Below are 22,966 nucleotides of genomic sequence, written 5' to 3'. Positions count from 1 at the left end.
CTGAAATTACTAGCCAGAGCAATTAGGCAAAGAAAGAAATAAAGGACATCCAAATTTAAAAGGAGGTAGTCATATTGTCCCTGTTAGCAGATGACATGATTTTATATATAGAAAACTCTAAAAACTCCACCAGAAACTGTTAGAACTAATAAATTTAGTAAAGTTGCAGGGTACAATGCAACTTCTGATACCAATAGAAAACTATCGGAAAAAAATCAAGAAAGCAATTCTATTTATAACAGCAATGAAAATACATAATAAAGTACCTAGTAATAAATTTAACCAAGAAGGTAAAATATCTCTATGATAAAAACTAGAAAACCTTGATGAAGGTAATTGATGAAGGTGGTTCTGGAATGGAATAATTAATATTGTTAAAATGTCCACACACTACCTAAAGTGATCTACAGATTCAATGCAATTGTTTTCAAAGCACAAATGAAATTCTTCACAGAAAAAAAAAGTCTTAAAATTCATATGGAACCAAAAAAGTTCCAAATAGCCAAAGCAATCTTGAAGGGGAAAAAAAATATCTGGAGGCATCACACTACCTAATTTCAAAATATACTACAAAGCTATAGTAACCAAAACTTCATGGTATTGGCATAAAAATAGACACATAGATCATAGAATAAAGAACACAAAAACAAATTTTCACACTTATGTTCAACCGATTTTCAACAAAGTCTCCAAGAACACACAATGGGGAAAGGACAGTCTGTTGAAAAAATGGTGCTCAAAACACTGGATATCCAAATACAGTAAAATAAAACTAGACCCTGATTTCTCACCATATACAAAAATCAACTCAGAATGGATCACAAACTTAAATGTATAAGAGAAACTATAAAACTAGTAGAAGAAAACTAAGGGGAATGCTTCATGACATTGTTCTGAGCAAGAGTTTTTTTGGATAAGAATTCAAAAGCACAAGCAACAAAAGCAAAAATAGAAAAATGGAATTATATCAAAATAAAAAGCTCTGTACAACAATGGAAACAATTAACAGAGTGAAGAGACAGCATATAGAATGGCAGAAAATATTTGCAAACTATGCATCTGCAAAAAGGTTAATATCCAGAATATGTATGGAACTCAAACAACTCAATAGCAAAAAATGCTAAAAACAAAAACCAAAAAAGGTGAAAAATGGGATGGTAAAAGACCTGAATAGCCATTTCTCAAAAGATGACATACAAATGGCCAATTGGTATATGGAAAAAATGCTCAACATCACTAATTATCAGGGAAATGAAATTCAAAGCCACAAAATGAGACATCTCCTCATCCCAATTAGAATTGCTATTGTCAAAAAGTCAAACAATAACAAATGTTGGCATGAATGTAGAGAAATGGGTACCCTTAACCAGTGTTGGTGGGAAGGTAAATGTGTGCATCCATTATGGAAAATAGTATGTAGTTTCTTCAGAAAATTAAAATTAAAAATAGAACTAACATATGATCTAGCAATACCACTTTTTGGTATATATTCAAAGGAATTCAAATCAGTATCTCAGATACTGCACTCTCATGTTTATTGCAGCACTATTCACAATAGCCAGAATATGGAATCAACCTGAATGTTCATCAATGAATGAAAGAAAATGTAGGATATATGCCGAATATAATACAGGCATATCTCATTTATTATGATTTACAGATATTGCATTTTTTACATATTGAAGGTTTGTGGCAAGCCTGACTTGAGCAAGTCTGTTCGTGCCATTTTTCTAACAGCATGTACTCACTTTGTGTCTCTGTGTCACATTTTGGTAATTCTCACAATATATCAAACGTTTTCATTATTAGTATATCTGTCCTTGTGATCTGTCATCAGGGTTCTTTCACGTTACTATTATAGTTGTTTTGGGATGCCACAAACCTCACCCCTATAAGATGCTGAACTTAACAAATGTGTGTTCTCTGACTGCTCCATTTATCGGTTGTACCCACATCTCTTTCACTCTTCTTGGCTCTCCCAATTCACTGAGACACAACAATATCAAAATTAGATTAATAACCCTATGATGACCTCTAAGTGTTCAAGTGAAGAGTCACATATTTCGCACTTTAAATCTCAAGCTAGAAATGATTCAGCTTAGTGAGGAAGGCATGTGGAAAACTGATAAAGGTCAAAAGCTAGGCCTCTTCCACCAAATGGTTAACCAAGTTGGAAATGCAAAGGAAAAGTTCTTGAAGGAAATTAAAAGTCCTATTCCAGTGTACACAAAAATGATAAGAAAGTAAAACAGCCTTATTGCTGATATGGAGAAAGTTTTAATGGTCTGGATAGAAAATCAAATCAGCCACAACATTCCCTTAAACCAAAGCATAATCTAAAGTAAGGTCCTAAATCTCATCAATTCAGTGAAGGCTGAGAGAGGTGAGAAAGCTGCAGGAGAAAAGTTTGAAGCTAACCAAGGTTGGTTCATGAGACTTAAGAAGCCGTCTCCATAACATAAAAGTGCAAGGTGAAGCAGCAAGTGCTGATGTAGAAGCTGCAACAAGGTATTCAAAAGATCTAGCTGAGATAATTGATGAAGATGGCTACATGAAACAACAGATTTTCAATGTACACAAATCATCCTTGTTTTGGAACAAGATGCCATTTAGGATTTCCATAGCTAAAGAGGAGAAGTCAATGCCTGGCTTCAAAGCTTCAAAGGACAAGATAACTCTCTTGTTAGGGGCTAATGCACTTGATGACTTTAAGTTGAAGCCAATGCTCATTTACTATCTTGAAATTCTAGGGCCCTTAAGAATTATGCTAAATCTACTCTGCCTGTGTTCTATTAATGGAACAAAAAAGCCTGGATGACAGCACATCTGCTTATGGCATAGTTTACTGAATATTTTAAGCCCACTGTTCATCCCTGATAATTCAACATCCGTTCTGTAGCCCACAGATTAATGAATAACTTCTGCTTTAAAATCTTATTATTTAAGAAGTGCATTTCATAATTCTATAGCTGCCATGGATATTGATTCCTGTGATGGATCTGAACCAGGTGAATTGAAAACCTCTGTAAAGAATTCACCATTCTAAGTATCATTAAGAATACTTGTTATTCATGAAAGGAGGTCAAAATAACATTAATAGGGGTTTGGAGAATTTGTCTCAAACAATTAAAATTATACTTTATTCCAGTGCCCATAGATTTTTAAATTGATCTTAAGCTACGAAGAAAAGCTCAACTAATTCGATAAAGCATTAGTCATATACATTTCATTTAATATAGCTAGTGCATAAACTAGGAATTAGCAACTACTGGGTAGCAAAACAAACAAACAAAAAAAACTACAGCTGCATGAATATTGAAAAAAATACCGTAAGTAACATTTAGATCAAAATAAAAATCAAAACTCCAATCACACACCAAATAAAAATTAGTGATTCTGGTCTCACTCCACAGAGTTTACACTTCAATTAAATCTTTAGCCATTAGACTTAACAATAGAGAACATAAAAAAAGTCAGCAAACTATGGCCTGCAGACAAAATCTGGCTTACCACATGTTTTTGCAAATAAAGTTTTATGGGAACACAGCCACATCCATCCAGTTGTCCATTTTCCATGCCTACCTTCATGCTAATGGTAGTTGAATAGTAGTGACAGAGACGGTTTAACCTGAGAAGCCGAAAATCTGGATCTTACAGAATAAGTTTGTGAGCCATGACAAAGAAAAAAAAAAGAAAAGATAAAAATGCATGTTCAAAACAAGAGTAACATCTTCATGGACCATTAATAGAAAAAAAAGATGCATTAACTTAAAGGCAAAAACAATAAAATAATGGCAACTTCTCATCAGACACAATAAATGTCAGAAGACAATGGCACAGCAACTGTAAAATGCTAAAAGAACAGGGAAAAAACTCTGTCTATTTATGCACTGACAAATATATCCTTAAAAAATGAAGATGGGGCAACCACTTTGGGAAAAAGTCTGGCAGTTCCTCAAAAAAACTTATCATTTGACCTAGCAATTCCAGTCCTAGGGGTATACTCAAGAAAAATGATAACATAGCTACACACAAAATCTTGTAAATCCATCTTCTTAGCAGAGTTATTCATGAAAGCAAAAAGGGTGGAAACAAAACAAAATGTCCATCTAATGACAAATGGATAAACAAAATGTAGTATATCCATACACTGAAACATTATTTGTCCATAAAAAGAAAGTACTGATACATGCTACAACATACATGAACCTTCAAAACACTGTCAAATGAAAGAAGCCAGACAAAAAAGGTCACCTATTATATGATTCCATTTATATAAAATGTCTACAATAGGCAAATCTATAGAAAGAGAAAATAGATTACTGGTTACCATGGAAATGGGGTGACAGTAGAATGGAGACTGGTTGCTCATGAGAACAGGGTTTCTTTTTGAGGTGATGGAAATATTCTGGAATTAGTGGAGATGGTTGCTTGAATCTGTAAATATACTAAAAGCTACTGAACTGTATACTTTATATAAGTGAATTTTTAGGTGTGTGAATTATATCTCAATAAAGGTGTTACAAAAAAACGAGAATGGGTACTGTTTGCTTTCATTTATAGCATAAAAACCTGGAAAAATAATTGCTAACACAATAATATTATAAAACCAAATAACCTTTAAAATCATCAGTTTTCTTAGCCCTTGAGAGACATAAGTTTATAAGGCAACCAACCAGGGAAATAAAATTCCAAAGTGTGGCAAGTCCTACCAAAAGAGATGGGATACATGAATTGTTTCACTTTTGAAAGAGCATGGGATAAAGAGGTAGTCAATATAGGAGTATGTTAGAAATCAGTTTGTTTTCTTTTTTATTTACAAAACTAATTTTTTAATTGGTTATGAATATTCATGAGATACAAAGCTGATTATCACTTCTCATGCCCATGATGTGAGGGCCAGATTCACAGTGGCAGCATACCCATTACCACGAATTGCATTTGTACCCTGTGTCCCCACCCAATTATTCCCAACCTCCCTCCTCCTACTCCCTTCCCCTCCACTCCACTTTGTAGCCCAAGGAATGTCTCTCCCTCTGCAAGTCCAAAACACTACTGTGGTCTTTCTTTCCTTCATTTTTTCTCTCCTAGCTCCCACATACCAGTGAAAACATGTGGTATTTATTCCTCTGTGCTTTGCTTATTTCACTCAACATAAGTTTCTCCAGGCTCATCCATGTTGCTACAAATGGGAGTATTTCATTATTTTTATGGTAGAGTAGTATTCCATGGTGAATATATACTACAATTTCCTTATCCAATCATCCATCGATGGACATTTAGGTTGGTTCCATGTCTTGGCTATTGTAAACAGACCTGTGATGAACATGGGAGTGCAGGTATCCCTTTGACATGATGATTTCCATTCCTCTGGGTAAATACTCAGAAGTGGGATTGGTGGATCATATCAAAGATTTATCTGTATTTGTTTGAGAAAACTCCATACTGTTTTCCATAGTGGTTGTACTAATTTATAGTTCCACCAGCAGTGTAGGAGTGTTCCCTTCCCTCCACACCCTCACCAGCATTTGTTATTCACTGTCTTTTTGATTATAGCCAGTCTAACTGGGGTGAGGTGGTATCTAAATGTAGTTTTAATTTGCATTTCTCTGATGACTAGTGATGTTGAGCATTTTTTCATGTACCTGATGGCCATTTGTATGTGTTCCTTTGCAAAATGTCTATTCAGTTCCTTTGCCCAGTTTTTAATTGGGTTATTTGTTTTTTTTTTTTAAACTATATAATTGTTTGAGTTCCTTGTATATTCTGGATATTAATCCTTTGTCAGATGACAGTTAGCAAAAATTTTCTCCCACTCTGTAGGTTGTCATTTCACTCTGTTGATTGTTTCCTTTGCTGTGCACAAGCTTTTTAGTTTGATACAGTTCCATTTGTTTATTTTTTCTTTTGCTGCTTGTGCTTTTGGGTTTATGCTGATAAAGTCTGTGCCCAGACCTAGTTGCCAGAGTGTTTCACTTATATTTTCCCATAGTTATTTTACAGTTTCTGGTCTTATACTTAAGTCTTTAATCCATTTTGAGTTGATTTTAGTGTATGGTGAGAGATGTACATCTAGTTTCATTCTTCTGAATATGGATATCCAGTTTTCCCAGCACCACTTGTTGAAGAGGCAATCTTTTCCCCAGTGTAGTTTTTTGTTGTCCAATATCAGCTGGCTGTAAGCTTGAGGGATGGTTTCTGGGTTCTCTATTCTGCTCTACTGGTCTGAGTGTCTATTTTTATGCCAGTACCATGCTGTTTTGGTTACAACATTTTGTAGTATAATTTGAAGTCAGGCAGTGTGTGCCTCCAACTTTTTTTTTGCTCAGAATTGCTTTGTCTATTCGGAGTCTTTTGTTGCTCCTTATGAAAGGTAAGATTGTTTTTTTCCATTTCTATGATGAATGTCATTGTTGTTTTGATGGGGATTGCAATGAATCTGTAGATAGCTTTGGGTAGTATAGACATTTTCACAATGTTAATTCTTCCAATCCAAGAGCATGGAATATCTTTCCATCTTTTTGTGTCTTCTTTAATTTCCTTCAGATCTCTTTTTGTAGAGATCTTTCACCTCCTTGGTTAAATTGATCCCTAGGTATTTTATTTTTTGTCTGACAATTGTAAATGGGCTTACTTTATTTCTCTTTCTTTTAGTTCATTATTTGAGTATATAAATGCAATTTATTTGGGGGCATTTACTTTTTATCCTGCAATGTTACTGAAGTTATTAATCAGCTCTAGGAGTTTTTTGATAGAGTCTTTAGGTTTTTCTATATATAGTATCATGTCATCTGCAAATAGAGACAGTTTGGCTATTTTTTCTGTCAACAATTTGAAGACATTGTTTCACTCTTTCTTGGCCTGCAAGGTTTCTGCTGAAAATTCCACTGAAATTCTTACTGTCATTCCCTTACATGTGGCAAGTTGATTTCCTCTTGCTGCTCTCAAAATTCTTTTTGTCTTTGACCTACGATAATTTTATTATAATGTGTCTCACTGTAGACCTATTTAGGTTTGATTTCCTTGGGATATTTGGGATTCGTAAATCTGAATGTCCACTTCCCTCCCCAAATTTGAGAAATTTTGAGACTTTATTTCTTTAAATAAACTTTCTGCTCTTTTTTCTTATTCTTTTTCTTTTAGACTACCATAATGCATATATTGGTTCACTTGACAGTATCCCATCCATCCCATAGGCTTTCTTCTCACTTTTGTTCTTTCTTTTTATTTCTCTGACTGGATAATTTCAAATGATTTGTCTTGGAGTTTGCTGATTATTTCTTCTGCTTGATTAAGTCTGCTGTTAAGATCTATATTCATATTTGTAGTTTGTTTATTGTATCCTTCAGCTCCAGAATTTCCCTCTCTCTTTTTTAGGGGGGGTGTGGGTAGGGGGGGTTCTATCTTTTTGTTGAGCTTCTTATTCATTTATGTTTTCTTTATTTCATTTAGTACCCCTTTTTTTCCCCTTATAGCTCGCTTAGGTTCTTTAAGATGATTATTTTGAAATATTTGCTAGTTCTGGGACTCTGTTTCTTTAGAATTGGTTACAGGAGCTTTATATTGTTCCTTCATTGGTGTCATTTTGCCTTGATTCTTTGTGAATCCTGAGGCTTGGCACTGAAATCTGCACATTTGAAGAACCAGTCACTTCTTTCAGTCTTTACAAACTGGCTTTGGCAGAGGAATCCGTTCACTTGTCAGTCCAGCCTGAATTTCTCTATGGGCCAGTTGGCAGGACCTGCATACAGGTATGCCTAAGGCTGGGGTCTATGGGTGGGTAGTCATGTTACCAGTGGCCATGGGTAGATGGACTTACAGTCAGGTACCACAGAAGAGTTGTTGAGAACCTCCATGTCTTTTCTTTGTGCTTAGTTCTCCCCAGGTAGTCTACCCATACTGATTCCCTTGGTGTTTTTGGTGAGATATGAAAGAAGCAGACCGCTTGGGCATCACCCTATATTAGTCAGGTTTCTCCAGAAAAGTAAAACCAGTAGAATATATATAGATATATAAGTGGAGGTTTATTATGTGTATTGGCACACATGATTATAGAAACTAAGAAATTCTGTGATATGCCACCTGTAAGCTGCACAACCAGGAAAGTTGGTGGTGTAATTCACTCTTAGTCTGATGGCCTGAGAACTAGGAGACTGATGGTGTAACTGCCAGTCTGCGGTTGAGGCTTGATAAGCAGACAAGGGTCGCTGGTTTAAATACCAAAGTCTAAAGTCCCAAGAACTAAGAGCTCAGATGTTCGGGGGCAAAAGAAGATGAATGGCCCAGCTCAAGGAGAAAGAGATAGAATTTGCTTTTCCTCTGCATTTTTGCTCTATGTGGACTCCCAACAAATTAGATTTGTTGGTACCTGCCCACATTGGTGGCAGATTTATCCAATCTATCGATTCAGATGCTAATCTCTTCCAGAAACACCCTTACAGACACACCCAGAATTAGTGTTTTACCAGCTATCTGTGCATCCATTAACTCAGTCAAGGTGACACACAAAGTTAATTATGACACAAAGTGCAAAGTCAGAAATCCACTTTGTTTTCTCTTTCCCTATGGGAAAGCTCTTGGGCCAAGTGCATATTTCCTGGTGCTACACTGTGCCAACTTTAGATAAGGAAGATATGGGTAAAGTGAAGTTTCAACACATTTTTTATTGTTTTTCTACTCCACAAAGGTGCTGTAACTTCTTATCTGGATTTGGGAGTTCTCACAGAGATATTTTTTATCTGTGGATGGTTGTTAAATTGTTGTTTCTGTAGACCAGAACTTCCCATTCTGCCATCTTGTAGACATTACTAAATAAATCCTAATCAACCCTTGCCTTCAATTTTCCCTTCTCTGATTTTTCCAGTTCTACCTTTTTCAGTTATATCAATCAGAATCTCTTACCATATTCAGGTGTGGAGATAACATGGTTTGGTACAAATGGAGAAAAATGTGTTTTCTCTTATATTTAATTGTTTTCCAAATACACAAGATTTTTTAGTCTTTATGATTAGAGAACCCCTCTGGGACATAACATATACAGATATAGATATGTTCTAGGGGAAAGCTTTAAAAATCCAATGAATTTAAGGAAATTATAGATGTCACAACAGAGAGCCAAATTGACATCCGCATAAAGCTGTATTTCTTTTAAGTAAGCTATCCACTAGTCAGACTTTACTGTATATTCTCATTCTAGGTGATTCAGGTAATGGTTCAAGCTCACAAGATTAATAAAGCAAAGACTTAAGAGTGAGTCACACTATTGGGTGTAGCTGTTGATTATCCCTTTATCTTTACCTCACCCTGTTCAAGATAAGATTTCAAGATGTAGACAAGGATATAATTTTCAAATTGTGGTGGCAATATTTTTAATGAAATTTACACTTAATGAGCATGATAGAACACGTCCAGGTGCATATATCTTGGTGAAAAATAGCTAAAATTTTTATCTTAGATTAAGCTAATATTCTAAACTTAGTTTTGCACAGTAGTTGTGACAATTCCAAACAAGGACATACTTGGCTATCAGTTACTTATGCATAGGATCTTGAATTATAGAATTCATTCCAGCTTTTAATGATGAAATTTGTATTTTGATCTCAGTCCAGCACCTCGTGTCTATGTAATCAAGTAGAACTTAAAGGAGTTGAGGGATATGATTGCCTCTTTCTTATACTACCCACTTCTGAAACACAAACACATAACCTCTAATACACAGTGCCATTGGAAGCAAACTTCACTCACCTAATGACTAAAGCCATGCTCTTTAACTATAACTGGATTTACTCTTCTAACAATAAAATTTGCCACATAAAGTGAACCTTACAGTATATCAAATCCAGCTAATAGTAATAATCACAGTTTCATTTATTAGCAATTAATACTTATTGAACACTTATTATGTGCCATCTTCTGTTCTTAGTGGTTACCATATATTAATTTCTTTAATATTAAAGTGATCCTATGAAGAATGTTACTGCTGTTAGAGGTTACACTTTAGAAATTAGTAGACAAGATATAAAAAAGTTGAATAACATGCCCAAGGTTATAGAGATGGTAATTACCAGAACTTGGATTCTAATTCCAGGCAAGTATGATTCTCAATACTATAGCATTAACCACTGCTCTATTCTGCTAGTAGATGGCCAAGGTGAGACATGATCCCAGCTCTGTCTTACTCAATAGCCTTAATTTTATCGAGTACTATATATTGCCTCTCGAGTTTGGTATTTTGTCCATAAAACTGGTAATAAACAATATGTTATGAAAACTTGGCAACAACATATAATATTAGTATTCTACTTCAAGTGCCCTAGTTTCTCCTAGATATGAAAATAAGATTTAAGTGCTTACCTCAGACCTTATTTTCTTTACTAAGATAAATGCATAAATAAATAGAGGCCTCTGTGAATGTATCTACAAGGTTACTTCAAAAAGTTCATGGAAAATAGAATATAATGTAATACAAATATTTCCGTGAACTTTATGAATACCCCTCATAATTCAGTTCTTCCAAAATTTAATTTCATCATTATATGTGTAGATGCTGCTTATAGCCAGAGTGCTACCACCTTAGGGGCTTTGACTACCCCGGCCTCCATGAGGACACCCAATGCATGAGAGGACTAATATTTCAGACTCACTTACAGCTTTTTCACAACACAGTAGTTGTCAAGATCTCATATAAATTTCTATTAAGCCTGCTTATATCTTTCAGCTTCACTAGCACTTAGGTAATATGTTTATATATTCTAAAGTATACTTAAAATAGCTATTTAAAAGGCAAGGGAACTTTAGTATGGAGGATGGGGAAATGGAGGAGTGTACAAAAGAGTCTGTTCTCTCTACTTTACTACACAAAATACTTTTTTTTCAGGTATGTGATAATTCACTCCCTACTTTGTGGCATAAGAAATAAAGGTTATCAATCTCTACCAGTAATAGATTCAAGCTATATTTCGAGAAACAAGCATAGAAAAACTCCTTTTTGTGACTGGTTTGGAAAATGACAGAGGATGTTATTAAGAGTCACACCCTCATTAGTGACTTTCACATGACACAAAGAGAAATGTACGAGATGTCTTTCATGTTTGAAAAATAGTGTTATTAACTCACCATTAGGAAGGGAATGTTCCAAAAGTTTTCTGAGTAGCTTATATAGAATCATAACTTAAGTATACTAGTGGAACTTATTTTAAAAAGCCCTGCTTTGAAACCAAGAAAAAAACTGTTTAAAATACTATCCCTGAGGCTGACATTTGGTTTTACTGCAAAAAGACAAATTAAATTAACTTTCAAGACTTTTAAACCATAATTCTCTAAACCAGTAAAGATAAATCCATGGCTAATTGAGCTTTTAAAGCAGTCCATGTTGTTCTAGAAGCAAGTATGAAGATAAATATTATTTCTCAATTTTTTTATTGATGATAAATTGAAACACCTAAAATAAGACATAAGTATAGCATTACTGTGTGTTTATAATAAAGTTGGACGAAGACAGCTTAAAAGGAGAGAAGCTTAGCTCTTCTGCTTGGTTTTCTTCATGAGCTTGAGGAAATTATTCATCATATTTTAGTAAATAATTCCTCTTCTATAAAATTGGATAATAGGGACTTCCATTATAAGAAAATAAGGAAATTTTCCTATTCCTTCCTAAATACAAGTCTAAGTGCAACTAACAACCATAAATATATCTGCATGTGTCTACACACACACACACACACACACACACACACACACACACAGCCACACACACACAACTATATATATATAAACAACTATATATATATAAAAGCACTAAGCTCAACTAACAGATAGCAGATATGTTGCAGATATGGAGCTGGAGAAACCAGTGACCTGGAAATGCCAATGAGCAATGAGTCCATACCAAAAAAAGCAACAATAAAATCATGCTCTTTCTGGCCAAAGGACCAAAAGAGGCAACCCAGCAAGATATAAAACTTTTAGGCAATAATGGTTCTACTCTAGGCAAACACCATGGAGCAAACTGTATTCTCAACACTATACCAATGAAATAAAAAGAAAGTTTTAAAAGTCTTTTAGAAGAAATAGAATTTATACAGAACCAAATGGAATATTTAGAACTGGAAAATATAATAACTGAAGTAAAAAGTTTTTAAACTCAATGGATGGAGATCCAAGTGCTCAACCGAGGACACAGAGGAAATAATTAATGAATTGGAAGATAGAAAAATAGAACTCACCCAGTCAGAGCAACAGAAAGAAAATAGAGTGGAAATAAAAGAAAACAGAGACTCAGAGACCTGTGGGACTATAACAAAGGTCTAACCCTCACGTCATTTGTGATCCAGAAGGAGTGGAAGAAGAAAATGTAGTTTTTAAAAATTGATTATGCATATTAGAAAATGTAGCTTAAAAAGTACTCAAATAAATAAGCATTTGGGCTGAAAACTTCCTAAATTCGCAAAAAACATACACCCACAGATTCAAAAACCTGAGAGATTCCCCAAAATGATAAACTTAGATAAACATACATCAAGGTGTATCATATTCCAGCTTCTGAAATCTAAAGACAAAGGCCAACCTTGAAAGCAGTCAGAGGTAAGCAACTCATTAACTACAGGAGAAAAACGCAATGATGGTGGATTCTTCAACAGAAACTACGGAGGTCCAAAGAAGAGTCACAATATTTTTCAAGTGCTAAAATAAAAGAACTGTCATCCCCAAATCAAATATCTAGCAAAAACTTTTCTTAGAGATGAAGAATTTAAGATATTCTCAGGTGAGGAAAAATGAAGAAAGTTTGACATTAGCTAACCTATTTTAAAAGAATGGTTAAAGAAAGTTCTCTAAACAGAGAGGAAATAATGTAAAAAGGAGTCTTGGAACATCAGAAAAAGAAATTATGCAGTAAGAAAAAATATGAGTAAATATAGGCTTAAATTCTCCAAATTTTTCTAAATTATGTTAAATTATAACAGTGTATGATGTAGTTATAAATGTATATACAGAAAATATTTAAAGTTATTAAATATTTAATGTTAACAAATTATTAAATGGGTCAAGGTAAAGGCAGCTAAGGTTTCTACACTTCACTCAAACTGGTAAAATAATGACACCAATAGACTGTAATAAGTTATAAATGTAAAATGTAATATGTAAAGCAACCACTAAAAATGCTGCACAAAGAGATTGATGGAAAAACACTATCTATAGGTAAATCAAAATGGAATTCTAAAAAAAGTTAATGAAAGCTACAGAAAAACAACTATGGGAGATAATGCATACGTTAAATAACTCAATTGAGCTTTTCTGCAATCTATACATATTTCAAAATGTCATGTCGTACTTGATAAATATATACAATTTGTATTTGTCAAAAAAAAAAAAAAAAAACTACACAGACCCAGGAAGATACGAAGGGACCTGGAAATGTACTACCTAACTGACAGCTATTTCACAGCATCAGATGTTTGCTGCTGCTCCATACAGCTATTTCTATTTTGGATCACATTGTATTCTGCTTTTGAACTTAATATTTTGTTAAAGCATTTTTGTCTCTCTTTAGTTTCCGTAAGTACTTAATGGTTGCATATAATTCTGTTGTGTTAATGAACAATAATGAACAGGCTATTCTCCCACTGGAAATTTAGATTATTGGGGGGGTGGGTGGGAGTTGAGGATGATACATTTTCTTGCAAAGAAAAAAAAATTCAACACTTCAAAATATGTAGAACACGTCCAAAGCAGTGTTGAGAAAATAGTTATAACACTAAATGCAAACATTAGAGTAAAGGAAACTTTCAGTAATTTAAGCCCCGCCTCAGGAAAATAGAAAAAGAAAGTCAAAATAAAGCAAAAGAAAGTAAATCACAAAGAGAAGAGCAGAAATTAATAAAATTTTTATAAAAAAAAAAAACTCAGTGGAATAAAGAACTGGTTCTCTGAAAAGACCAATAAAAGTGACAAACCTCTAAGAAGATTAACAAAGATAAAAAAGAGAAGATGAAAATTACCAGGATCAAGAAAAAAAACAGGAAATATCACAATAGATCCTGAAAACATCAAAAGAATAATAAAACAGTATTACAAACAACTCTACACACACAAATTTGGCAATTTAGGTGAAATAGACTGATCATTGAACAACACAGCTACCAAAACTCACCCAAAAGTGAAAAGTAATTTAAATACTCCTATAACTATTATGAAAATTGAATTTATAATTTAAAAACTCAACATGGAAATCAAAGACTCAGATGGTTTCACTGGAGAGTACTATCAAACATTTACAGAACTAATACAAATTGTACAGCATCACTTCAAGAATTTTTTTTTAAAAAAACAAAAGAAGTCAAGAAAAGAATCCTATTTATGATAGCCACCAAAAAATAAAATACCCAGAAGTAACTTTAACCAGATGTGAAAGATCTATACAATAACAATTAAAAACCACTGATGAAAGATATCAGAGAAGACACAAAAATGGAAAGACATTCTGTGCTCTAGGATTTGTAGAATTAATGTGAAAATGGATATACTACCTAAATCAATCTACAAATTCAATGCAATCCCTATCAAAATACCAATGAAATTCTTCATGGAAATAGAAAGAATATTTAGTTCTGCCCTAATCTTAATTATTGCATTCCATCTACTACTTTTAGGATTAGATTGTTGTTGTTTTTCTAGTTCGTTGAGGCATAGTGTTAGGTCATTTATTTGAATTCTTTCTCAAAAAATGATGCAAAAGATGGATGAAACAAAAACATTGTTTTTTTTTTTGAGAAGATAAAACAGATAAGCCATTAGTTAGATTAATGTAAAAAAGAAGAGAAAAAAACCCAGATCACAAAAATCAGAAATGAAAGGGGAGACATTACAACTGATACCACAGAAATACAAAGAATCATTCGAGATCACTATAAACAACTGTATGCAATAAATAATAAAACCTGGTGGAAATGGATAAGTTTCTTTACACATACAAACTACCAAGACTGAATCAAGAAGAAATAGAGAACTTGAACAGACCAAAAACAAGCAATGACATTGAAGCAGCAATCAGCAATCTTCCAGCAAAGAAATGTCCAGCACCAGATGGCCTTACAGCTGAATTCTATCAAATCATTAAGAAGAATTAATACGACTTCTCTTCAAACTATTCCAGAAAATTGAAACAGAAGCCGTTCTCCCAAACTCATTCAATGAGTCCAGCATCGCCCTGATACCAAAACCAGATAAAGACACAACAAGAAAAGAAAATTAAAGGCCAATATCCTTGTTAAATACAGATGCAAAAATCATCAACCAAATATTAGCAACCAGAATACAGAAACACATCCAAAAATTATACACCTTGATCAAATGGGATTCATCCTAGGGATGCAAAGTTTGTTCAACATATGCAAGTCAGTAAATGTGATACACCACATCAACCAAATCACAGAAAAAACTACATGATTATCCAAATAGATGCAAAAAAGCATTATAAAAAAATTCAGCATCCTTTATGATAAAAACTCTCATCAAATTACATGTAGAAGGAAATTATATCAACAAAATAAAAGCCATTTATGATTAAACGATCACCAATATCATCCTGAATGGGGAAAAGGTGAAAGCTTCTCCCTTAAGAACAGGAAAAAGACAAGGCTGCCCACTCTCACCCTCCTATTTGACATAGTATTGGAAGTACTAGCCAGAGAAATCAGGAAAGAGAAAGAAGTAAATGGCATTCAGATGCCTTCTTTGAGGAACACATGATCTTATATATAGAAAAACATAAAGAATCAACGAAAAGACTCTTAGAGTTAGCAATTTCAGTAATGTTGAAGGATACAAAATCAGCACCTAAAAATCAGTATGTTTTTACACTCCAGTAATGAGCTAGCAGAAAAGGAAATCATGAAAGCAAGCCCACTTACAATAGTCACCAAAAAAATAAAATAATTGGGAACCACTTTAACAAAGGACATAAAAGGTCTATACAATGAGAACTGCAAAACTACTGAAAGAAATTAAAGAAGACATAAAAAGGCAGAATGGCATACCATGTTCTTGGATGGGAAGAATTAACACAATGAAAATGTCCATTCTGCCCAAAGCAATCTACAGATTCAGTGCATCCCCATCAACATACCAATGACATTCTTCACAGAATTAGAAAAAGCAATCCTAACATTCATATGGGATAACAAAAGACCCCGAATAGCGAAAGAAATCCTGAGCAAAAAAAATAATAAAGCTGGAGGCATAACACTACCTGACTTCAAATTATATTACAAAGCTATCACAACCAAACAGCATGCTACTGGCATAAAAAACAGACATTCAGATCAATGGAACAGAATAGAAAACCCAGGAATCACCCACATACTTACAGCCAACTGATCTTTGACAAAGGCAACAGGAGTATACATTGCAGAAAAGACTGCCTCTTCAATAAATGGTGCTGGGAGAATTGGACATGCATATGTAGAATAATGAAACTGGACCTGTACCTTTCACCATATTCCAAAATCAACTCCAAATGAATTAAAGACTTAAATACAAGACCCCAAAACATAAAATTACTAAATGAAAACTTAAGGGAAACATTCCAGGAAGTAGGACTGGGCAAAAACTTTATGATAAGACCCCAAAAGCAAAAGCAACAAAAGATAAAATAAACAAATGGGATTAAATCAAAATAAAAAGCTTCTGCACAGCAGTGGACCATCAGCAGAGCTGAAATACAACCAGCAAAATGGGAGGAAATATTTGCAAATTACATATCCAACAAGGGATTAATATCCAGAATATACAAAGAACCCAAACATGTATACAGTAAAAATAATAATAATAATAATCCAATTAAAAATGGGCAAAGGAAATTAATAGACATTTATCAAAGGAAGGCATACAAACGGACAACAGATACATGAAAAAAATGCTTAATATCACTAGTCATCAGAGAAATGCAAATCAAAACCACATTGAGATATCATCTCACACCAATTAGACTGGCCATTATTAAAAAGACAAAGAATAACAAATGCTGGTGAGGATGAGGGGAACAGGGAGCACTTCTAGACTATTGGTGGACTGTTAATTAGCACAGCCATTATGGAAAACAGTATGGAGATTCCTCAAACAACTATGGATACAAGTACCATATGATCCAGCTATCCCAGTACTGGGTATATATCCAAAGAAATGGAAGTCACCATGTTGAAGGGATACCAGCACTCCTATGTTATTTGCAGCTCTATTTACAGTATCCAAAAATACGGAACAAGCCTAAGTGTCCATCAGTGGATGACTGGACAAGGAAAATGTGGTATATATGCACAATGGAATACTATTCAGGTATTAAAAAGAATGAAATTCTGCCATTTACAGCAACATGGATGAGCTTGGAGAAATTTTTTTTAAGTGACGTAAGCCAGACAAGGAAAGAGAAATATCAGAGGTTTTCCTTCATAACTGAGTACTATGAAGGAAGGAAGGAAGGAAGGAAGGAAGAAAAGACCATAACAATACTTTGAACTTTCAAAAAGAGAGAACAAACCTAAGGATACTAGAGATTGGGGGTAGGGAGGGAGATTTGGGGAGTGATAGGTCTGGTGAAGGGCATAAAGAAAAAACACGATTTTTAATAATGAATATGCTAATAATAAATCATAAAAATAAAAATAAGTAGTAAAATCAATCCTAACATTCATGGGGGACAACAACAGACCTGGAATAGCCAAAGCAATCCTGAGCAAAAAGAACTAAGTGGGAGGCATTATACCACCTGACTTCAAATTATACTACAAAGGGATGGTAACCAAAACAGCATGGTAGTGGCATAAAAACAGACACATTGACCAATGTAACACAATTGAGAATCCAGAAATAAGTCCATGTACTTACAGTCAACTGAAGTTTTGACAAAGATGCCAAAAACGTACATTGGGGAAAGGGCACCTCTTCAATAAATGGTGCTGGGACTACTGGATATCAATGTGTAGAAGAATGAAACTAGACTCCTTTCTCTCACCATGTACAAAAACCAGCTGAAAATGGGATAAAGACTAAACTGTAAGACCTGAAATGATACAAGTGATAGAAGAAAACACAGGGTTAATGCTCCAAGATGTAGGACTGGGTAAAGATTTTATGAATAAGACTCCAAAAGCACAGGCCATAAAAGCAAAAATGAATAAATGGATTTTGCTTCTGCTTAGTAAAGGAAACAGAATACAGACACTACCTACAGAATGGGAGAAAATGTTTGCAAAGTACACACCTGACACGGGACTAATATGCAAAATATACAAGGAACTCAAATGACTCAATAATTAATAAACAAATAACCCAATTAAAAAATGGGCAAGGGAGCTGAGTAGACATTTTTCAAAGGAAGACACACAAATGGCCAACAGGCATAAAAGAAAAAATGCACATCACTAATCATCGGGGAAATGCAAATCAAAACCACACTAAGATATCATTTCACTCCAGTTAAACTGGCTTTTATCAAAAAGACAGAGAATAGCAAATACTGATGAGGATGATGAGAAAAGGGAACTATTATACATTTTTGGTGAAATTTTAAATTTGTACAGCCGCTATGGAAAACAGTATGGAGGTTTCTCAAAGTACTACACATAGAACTATCATATGACACAACAATTCCACTACTGGGTATATATGCAAGGGAATGGAAATCATCTTGTTGAAGGGATACCTGCACTCCCATGATTATCATAGCTCTATTCACAATAGCCAAAATATAGAACCAACCTAAATGTCCATGCACAAGATGACTGGATAAAGAAAATATGGTACATGTACACAGTGGAGTATTACTCACCTGTAAAAAAGAACAGAGTTCTGCCAATTGCAGCAGCATGGATGAACTTGGAGAAAATTATGTTAAGTGAAATAAGCCAAGCACAGAGAGAGAAATACTGCATGTTCTCAGTCATATGTTGGAGCTAAAACAAACAAACAATAAACAAACAAATTAATAATAATAAGGTGAGCTGTTAAAAAGGAAGAGAAGAAATATGGTCACTAGAGGTGGGAAAAGGGAAGGGGATAGTGAGAGTCTGGTTAATAGACATAAAATTACAGATAGTTAGAAGAAATAAGTTCTGTTAGTGTACAGCCAACCCGTGAATCCATAATTAGCAGTGATTTCCTGCATGTTGTCAAATGACTAGAAGAGAGGAGATCAAATGCATACATCACAAAGTAACGATTAAGTTATGCAATGATGAATATGCTAATTGCCCTGATTAGATCAGCACATATTTTATACATGTATTGAAATGTTTGTACTTCATAAATATGTACAATAAATGTTTCAATAAAGAGTTAATAGAAAGTACAATTTACAATTTTTAAATGAAGCTAGGATTAACCTGATTCCAAAACCAAAGTAAGCAATATAAGTAAATAAAACTATAGACAAATATTCCTCATGAACATAAACAGAAAGATCCTTAATAAAAGATTAATGAATAAAATATAACAACGTATAAAAAGAATTATATACAATGTCAGACTGGGTTGTTTTCCAGGGATGCAATGATTTTACAATATTTGAAAAGGAATCAACATAATTACCACATTAACAGATTAAAGAAGAGAAATCACACAATTATGTCAGTTGCTGCATAAAAAATCATATGACAAATTCAATACCTGTTCATAATAAAAATTGTCAAAATAATAGGAAGAGATTGGGACTTCAGCATTTGATAAAGAACATTCATAGACTGATAGAGTTTGGATGTGTTGTCCCCCAAAAACCCATGTGGAAATCTGATCCCCAATGTGGCAGTGTTGGGAGCTGTTTGAATCATGGGGGCAGATCCCTCATGAATGGATTAATGCTGTCCCTGGGGGGTTGGGCTAATGAGTGAGTTCTCACTTTATTAGTTCCCATGAGAGCTGGTTGTTTAAAGTACCCTGGCACATCTCTCTCCCTCTCTCCTTCTCTCTCTCTCTCTCTCCCCCGTCTCTCTTTTTCTCTCTCTCTTGTTTCCTCTCATCATGTGATCTGCTTCTACCTTCCAGCTGCCTGCCATTTTCCACCATGAGTAGAAGCAGCCTGAGGCCCACGTCAGATGCAGCTGTTCCAGAATTGTGAGCCAAATAAACCTCTGTTCTTTATAAATTACCCAGTCTCAGGTATTCCATTATAGCAACACAAAACAGACTAAAACAAACATCTACACAAAATCTACATGTAACATCATATCTGATAGTTAAAGACAAAATGCTTTGCCCCTAGGATCAAGAACAAGGCAAGGATGTCTACTCTTACTACTCTTAATCATCATAGTGCTGGAAGTTAAATGAAATCTATACAGATGATAAAATAAAAAATAAAAATGTCACCATTTGCAGATGACATGATAGGAAAATCTAAGGAATCTATAAAAACTCCTAGTACTGTGAAGTTTGTTCAGCAAATTCACATTGTTGTAGCTTGATTGGGCTGCTATAACAAAAATAGCATACATTGGGAGGTTTATAAATAATAGAAATTTATTTCTCAGAGTTCCAGAAACTGGGAAGTCCAAGATGAAGGCAACAGCTAATTCAATGACTGGTGAGGGCCTGTTTCCTGGTTCAAAGATGGCCATTATTTTGAGGTGTCCTCACATGGTGGGATGGAGGGAGGGTTCTCCCTGGGATCTCTTTTATAAACACTTTAATCCCATTCATGAGGACTTTGCCCTCATGACCTAAACACATTTCAAAGGTCCTCACATTGGGGACTAAGTTTCAACATATTAATTTGGGGGAGACACAAGCATCTAGACCATAGTAGATATACAGCATTCATAGACTGGAAGACTCATTACAGTGAAGATGTCAATTTTCTAAAATTATTTATTTATTTATTTTTGCTTTCTTTTTTTTTTTTTACTCAAAATATTTTAACATTTACTTGTACATATTTGTGGAGTACAGTATGTTGTTTTAATACATGCATGTACTGCACAATGATTCACTTAGGGTAGATAACACGGTTTTGTACCCTTTAGTCCACCAACTCCCTTCCTCCTTGGCCCCACCCTCCAGCTCTGGTAACCATTATTCTACAGTCTACTTGTATGAGAACCACTTGCTTTCTTTCTTTCTTTTTAATATTCCATATGAGTGAGATCATGCAGTATCTGTGGCTGACTTACTTCACTCAACATGATAGTTTCCATTTACATCCATGTTGCTGCAAATGATAGGATATCATCTTATGTAGCTGAATAGTATTCCATTGTGTATATATAGTCCCGTTTTTTTTTTTTTTTTTTTTATCTATTCACCCATTGATCGAAATTTAGATTGATTCCATCTCTTGGCTATTGTGAATAGTGCTGCTATAAACTTGGACGTGCAGGTGTTATTTATTTTTTTTTTTTTGATATATTGATTTCATTTCCTCTGGTTATATACCCAGTAGTGAGATGGCTGGTCATAAGGTAGATCTATTTTTAATTCTATGAGGAAACTTCATACTGTTTTTTTTTTTTTTTTTTTTTTTTCAGTCCAGATTTTTCTTTTTTTTTTTTAATTTTATTTTGTCGATATACATTGTAGCTGATTAATGCTCCCCATCACCAAAACCTCCCTCCCTTCTCCCTCCCCCCCTCCCCCCCAACAATGTCCTTTCTGTTTGTTTGTTTCCATACTGTTTTTCACAATGGTTGTACCAATTTACATTTGCACAGCAATGCAGGAGGGTTCCCTTTTCTCTGAATCCTCACCAGTATTTTTTATTTTTGTCTTGTTTATAAAAGCCATTCTAACTCTAGTGAGATGATATCTCATTGTAGTTTTAATTTGCATTTCATGATGATTAGCGATGTTGAGTCTTTTTTCATGTGCCTGTTGGCTATTTGTGTGTCTTCTTTTGAGAAATGTCTGTTTAGCTTCTTTGTCCATTTTTAATTGGGTTATTTGTTTTTATTTTCCATTGACTTGTTTGAGTTCCTTATATATGCTGGATATTAATCCATTGTCTAATGTGTAGTTTGCAAACACTTTCTCCCATTCTTTAGGTTGTATATTCACTTTGCTGATAGTTTTCCTTGCTGTGCAGAAGCTTTTAGGTTTATGTAGTCCCATTTCCACAAATTGATCTATAGGCTTAATGCAATTCTGACAAAAATCCCTGCAAGATATTTGTGGACACTGTATTAGTCCATTTCTGTTGCTTATAACAAAATACCTGGAACTGGGTGATTAATAAGAAAACAAAATTTATTGCTTACAATTTGGGAGGCTAGGAAGTTCAAAGTACAGGGAACACATTTGGTGAAGTCCTTGGCGATGGTGACAGTGACCAAGGGGTCTCATATGAAAGAAATGGTGGAGCAGAGAGATAGATCCTTATACACTTTCCTTTTAAAGCCCTCAGAAGCATGCTCCTGATAATGATTATTAATCCATCTACTACAGCATGGCCCTACAGTCTAATCACCTCTCCAAGGACCCACCTTTCAATTACCATAATAGGATTTCCCACCTTCAACAGTTAAAGTGGTTATTTAAGCTTCAATGCAGTTTGGGGGGGGGGTATCCAATCTACAACAGACACAAACAAGCTTACTGTAATTTTTTTATTTAAAGTCTGACCCCAGAATAGCTAAAACAGTCCTTAAAAAATAGAATCAAGTTGGAGGAAGCACTCTACCCAATATTAAGTCTTACTCTATAACCAAAGAAATTATGGAAGGGTGGTAATTGTGGAAGACTCAACAGAACAGCATAGAGAACCCAGAAATAAACCCACATGTACAAAGGTACTTAAAAAATTCACAAAATATTAGAATTAAAACATAATAAAAATTTTCCATAAAATTTTTGAAGTACCCTCATATATGCCTATCTGATTATTGACAAAAATGCAAAGCAATTTAATGAAGGAAAAACAGCCTTTTCAGCAAATGTTACTGGAGAAAGCCCACACTTTATGCAGCAATTAACTCACAATGGATTG

Source organism: Cynocephalus volans, chromosome X (assembly GCF_027409185.1).
Source record: "Cynocephalus volans isolate mCynVol1 chromosome X, mCynVol1.pri, whole genome shotgun sequence".
Taxonomy (NCBI): Eukaryota; Metazoa; Chordata; class Mammalia; order Dermoptera; family Cynocephalidae; genus Cynocephalus; species Cynocephalus volans.
This window is presented reverse-complemented; position numbering follows the sequence as displayed.